Here is a 6,233-nt window from a genome sequence, read left to right as displayed (position 1 = left end):
TGAATGTTTGGTTTGGAGCCCCGAGGGCTCGGGTGAGTTTTGAGTAGGGCCCGGGAAGTCTTAGACTTAGAAAAATATATAGGTTCAGATGTTGCAGGCCCAGCGTGGCCGCGGCCATTTCCGCACGGTCCGCGCTGGCAGCCACGCGGCCGCGATGCTTTTCTGAGCGGTCCGTCTGGTAGGGTTCAGAGGGTCGAACAGCGCAGCCGGTCACCAAATCAGTGCGGTCCGCGGTGGGTGGGTACAGAGAGAGCCCACTTCTCCCCTCCCTCGGCGAGGCCGCGGCGCATTTCTGTGAGGTCCGCGCCAACCCCCAGAAAAATGTATAAATTCGGGATTTTTAGTCATTTTTCCACTTTTCAAAAACCCAAAACCTAAGAGGCGATTTTCCAAACAACTTTTCTTCTTCAAAACGATTGGTGAGTGATTCTAACTCATTTTCTTCACTTCTTAACATCTTTTAACATGATTTCAACTTCAAAACAAAGATTTTCATGGGGGAAATTGGGTGTTTTGGGTAGAACCTAGGTTTTCTACAAATTGAGGAGTTGGACCTCAATTTGGGGTCCGATTTCAAAACAAATCATATATTTGGACTCGTGGGAGAATGGGTAACCGGGTTTTGGTCCGAACCTCGAGTTTCGACCACGTGGGTCCGGGGGTGTTTTTGACCATTTTGGGAAAAACCTTGTAAAATTTATTTTCATGCATGGGGAGTGATTCATTTAGTAATTATTAATGTGATTAAGTAACTTATGACTAGATTTGAGCGGATTGGTGGTGGAATCAAGAGGTAAAGCTATACTAGAAGCGTGAGTTGAGTTTGGAGCATTCGAGGTAAGTGTTTGTTCTAACTTTGGCTTGAGGGATTAGGATTTGGATGTTATTTGCTATATGTTAACTGTGGAGTACGGTGTATAGGCATGGTGACGGTTATCTATGCACCGGATTCTAGCATGACCGTGAGTCATAGTTGCTTTTTAATTCGAAAGATGTGAAACAGTTGAGTTAATTACTTGCTAATATAATTATGAAGTGATAGTTGAGAAGCGGATGAGTTAAAGAAGGAAGTGTGGTATTTTTCCCTTGCCAGGACTTATTGTTGATTTGTTCTCCCTTGCTGGGATGTTTAATCTTGTTGTATATTCCCTTCCCCGATTGGTTGCGACTGATGATTGGGTGAGGAAGAGCGATTATGCACGAAGGGTCTTTCCGTGCCATGTTTTAATAATTATGCACGAAGGGTCTTTCCGTGCCATGTCTCTAATTATTTGAGCACGAAGGGTCATTCCGTGCCTTGATGTGAGAGTTATATGAGGAAAAGCACGAAGCGTGATGCCGTGCACTATATTCGTTGGTCTTATATCTAAATTGTTATACCCCACAGCATGTCCCCTCCCTATTATCTATTTAAATTCTGTATATCTTTCCGTTGTTGCACATATATCTGTACAGGTTAATTGTGGTAGGTCCGGTCTAGCCTCGTCACTACCTCGCCGGGGTTAGGCCAGGCACTTACCAGCACATGGGGTCGGTTGTGCTGATGCTACACTTCTGTGCCCTTTTTGTGCACAGATTCGGGAGTAGCTTACGGACCGCAGTAGCAGTAGATTGGGAGTGTGCCTTCAGTCCAGAGACTCCTAGGTAGTTCGCTGGCGTTCGTGGGTCCTGAGTCTCATCTATTTCATTTCTGTTTGTTTTCATTGTATCGAAGCAGACTCCTTGTTTATTTTCTTTCTAACTCTTATTTGTAGTATCTTATAGTAGTCCGTGAGTATTGTGACACTAAATCTTGGGTAGAGGATGATGTTAATTTTCCGCATTTTCGTTCATTTAATATTAAATTAAGACTTCCGCTTGAATTTATTGTTTTTATTATTATCTTGTTGAAAATTAGTTGAAAAGGTATGTTAAGGCTGGCTTTCCTAGCTCCGACAGTAGGCGCCATCACGACTCCCGATGGTGGGGAATTCGGGTCGTGACACAAAACGACCCCGTTTTCAACCCTTTTCATCGGGGCCGTCGATTTCATTTGATCAGACGACCCTGAACTAGTCATTAGCTTCTCATATTTGTGTCCAAATAACCCTTACCCCCCAGTTCCAAATGGTCTCACTTCATCTTCCTCATCTAAAACCAAACCCAAACGCCACCCTAAATTCCCCATCGTCTTCGGTGGCGGCGCCACCCCAAACCGCTTCCAAAACTACATCCCATAACCCCCAGCCCTTCCTCTTCTTAAATTCCAAACCAACTCCCCCCAAATCCTTCTCCCTCGCCTCGAATTTGAGATCTCAGACCCAAGCCCTAAAACCCTAAAATCGTCTTACCCTCGAATCTGTAGCATGCAAAACTTAGACCTCTGAGTTTTCAAAGTTTTGAAGGTTTGATTTAACATCAAAATTAATGTTGTTCATTTGTTCTTGACAAAGAACAAGCGATTAACATTGGTTTTGGTTAAATCAGAGTGTCTTGTGATTATTCAAGTTAATTAGGTATTTTTTTTTCTTTCATTTTATTTTTCTGCCTACTTCTGTGTTTCTTTCTTTCATTTTCCTTTCTTTTTCTACCGTCGTTTCTTCATATTCCTCTGCTCCTTAGGATCTTTTTTTTATTGTGTTTGTTTTGTTTTCCGGCTATCTCTTTAGTTTCCAACTTCTGTTCATCTAAATGGTTGTTTATTTATTTGCTCCATGTAATTAGGATAAGTTAAGCTTAGGGCACCAATTTGTCAAGTCTTGTTTTCATTTGTTGTGATTGATTTTCAGCATGTTTAGATTCTATTTCTAGTGATTTTTATTTTTGACTTTTTTTTGCTTAATGGTTTGTTTATTAGGAAAAATTGAAATTGCATGTTATTTGTTTGTTGTTATTGGTCCCCTGACTAGGTTTAATTCTCTAGGGATGGCCTTTTGACCGAGAATTCTGGACTCATTTTAGATTTAAATGTTCTTGTGTGTGTTTAATTTCAAGTTCATTAATTCATATTTAGTTATAGGTTTAGAGTGAATCGATATATATCTTCTTGATCTTCACTTTTCCTTTGATTCTGGATTTTTGTGTCAGTCCTAGCTTATTAATTGGTAGGAACTTTTAGGGTCTTAATTGCACAAAGAGGAAACTTGAGCGGTCTGTTTGAGCGATTGGGCAAGTGTAATAGGATAAGAACCAGCTCAAAGGTTCTAGATTACAGGACATATATCCTCATTTGGTTAGCTGAAGTGCTGAGACCAATGAGAAAAAGAAAGTTGTCCATTTTCTGTTAAGAAAAGATGCCCTGTGAGGGGAATTTTAGAAAAAATCCTATTCCTTTGCCTTGGAGGGCACACAACATATTTCTGTTGAATAAGTAAGGCCCACCCCTCACTCTTGGGACACACACTCACACCCTAAAATGACTGAAAAATTCTCTACATTATTCTTGGTCAAAAACTGCTTGGAACTACACTGTGGGATACACTATTAGAGTCATTTTAACACCTCAAAAACCTCTTGTCTGATCTGGGTTCAAAAAATATGATTTGAAAGAACTTGAATTTGCTGAGTTTGCTGAGTTTGCTGAGCTGATTCACTACTGATGTTTGTCACACCTCCTTTTTCCGCCCCCGCGGGGGGCGTAGGGAGTTTTTCCAATTAAAGGACAATCGAAACGGGATTTGTTTATTTATTTCAAGTCACCACTTGGGAAATTTAGGGTGTCCCAAGTCACCAATTTAATCCCAAATCGAGGAAAATATTCGACTTTCCAAATGAAGTCTGCGAACCAGAAATTCTAAGTAAGGAATTCTGTTGACCCGAGGGAAGGTGTTAGGCACCCCGAATCCCGTGGTTCTAGCACGGTCGCTTAAACTGTTGTAATGGCTAAAATATCTGATTTTAATACATGTTCAAAAACTATAGTACAATTTTAACTTTTAACCGCTTTTATTGTTATTATTATTATTTTTACAAGAATGTGAACATTGTTTAAAACATGTCTTTGGATTACGTCACATGAAATGCACCCGCAATCCGGAACACATTTTATTCAATGTTTTGGGATTTGGATTTGGGTCGCAAAAATGCGCACCCGTGTTTAAGAATGTATTATTATTAACATCGTGCCTAAAGCGATTAACGTATTATTATTTATGGGTAAGACCGTGGAATTCACTAAACAGTCCATCCCGAATTCTAAATACTCAATTAAACATTTATTGAGGGCCCCGCAATTGGTGCATTTTATTGGGCGAGGCTCATCTCATTTTATTTTTAAAGGACAATCCTAAAATGCCTACATTTTTCTCTTATTAAATTTGTCTCTACAAAATAAAAGAGAAAATATCTTAAATTATTTACATACTTTATAGATGGATTTTGAATATGATTCATAAATCTGAAATTGATGCAAACCGGACAGTCTGTTGCTACTGCGGGCCCAGGCCTAACGTGTATGACTTAAAACTAGACCTGGGCCGTCTTATTCACATGTTGCTACCCAGTTACATTATACGAGGCATGTTCTCAGTTTGTCAAATTAAAAAAAAACTTAGCAATCTAATTTTAATCCTAAACCATTTACATGCTGAAATTAACCAATATTATTTAACTAAACAATATTACTACCCAGTTCCTACTAGATGGCCTATTCGTTTGATGACTCGACGAAGTTACTACACCATTTGCTAACTACATGATTCTGATTTTTTGCAAGTTAAATAATTTGTACATACAAATAAAATTCAGAATATAATTAAAACAAATTTAGAATTTAAACTCTTCATTTTTCGTATTCATGCTTCATATTTCAGATTACAATAATCAGCGTGTCAGTTGTGTACCTGATATTGGAAGCAAAAGAAAATGAAGATGAGAATCAGCAGCAGTAATAACAATATAGCACAGCAACAATAGTCCAGCAGCAGTAACAACCCAGGAACAGAGTTTGCAAACCGGTGGAGTATTAATCCCAAAACAAAAGCTTCAAGCTTTGATGACACAACAAATTAATGCTAATTTCAAACAATGAAAGAAAGCAGAAGATTTTTTTTTGTTTTTTTTATATTTTTTGAAAGTTTAAATATTTTTCGGAATTTTCTCTCTCTTAAATGTTCAGCCCTTTTTTTCTCTCTTATTTTCTTTTTTGTTCTCCTCCCTCTTTTGTATCTCTCTTTAATCTTCTTCAAGACCTCTATATATAACCCTGACCCTTTAATCAATTAAAATCAATCAATTTCTCCTACCAAAACCATTATCTTCTCACTCATCCCCATTACATTAAATAAATATATCAACCCCACCCCGTTATATTTTGTTCCCCATGCTTCACTAAACAAATACAAGATTCCTCCCCACTAAATTTTGTCTTGTCCCCCCTTTATATTAAACAATTATATCACAACCCACCCCATTACATTTTGTCCCCCATGCTTCACATAAAAAAATTACAAAAATGTACAATTCCTAAACTACCCCTCCGACCTTACTGAAATTACCAAACTACCCCTGAACGTACTGCAAATTACCAAACTACCCCATCAGCTATAACAAATCAATTAATCACACTCAACCAAAATATAGCCAATATGACCAATTTCTACACAAATTTAAACAACAAATCACATGAACATGATTTCTTCAACATTTCAACAACAAATCACATGAACACAAATTGAACAACAAAGAACAACTAAAATTTGATTGAACAATATTTTTTTAGCAACAAACAATCCTATTTTCAGATTCAACAACAACAATAACAAACAAGTATATTCAGATTTCTAAATTCAATAATATTGAACTTAAAATCAACTCTAACAACATTACAACAAACAATTCCTATATTAAACTTTAAATAAGATTATGAGACAAATTCAAGAAATAATCATAAGTGATAAACAAGAAATCAAACTATACAAATTTCGGATTCAAGATCAACCAAACAAAGTATGAACATGAATGAATCTATTTTTTAAAACAACAAACATGACGGATTAAATGACTCAAACAACATTAATAATTTCTGGAAAATACATAACAACATGAAACAAATTGAAGAAATAATCAATTAAAACTTCAATTTGAATCTAACAAACATTAAACTAACAATCCTTTTTTTTACAAAAATGAATAAAATTAACATGAAATAAACATGAAAAACAACTAATTAATTTCCCATTTGAATCTGAAAATTAAATTAACAAAACACATGAACAAACTAAAAATTAATTCAAACGATAGACATGAACAAAACA

Source organism: Nicotiana sylvestris, chromosome 5 (assembly GCF_000393655.2).
Source record: "Nicotiana sylvestris chromosome 5, ASM39365v2, whole genome shotgun sequence".
In the NCBI taxonomy this organism is placed as follows: Eukaryota; Viridiplantae; Streptophyta; class Magnoliopsida; order Solanales; family Solanaceae; genus Nicotiana; species Nicotiana sylvestris.
Note: the sequence above shows the minus strand (reverse complement) of the source record.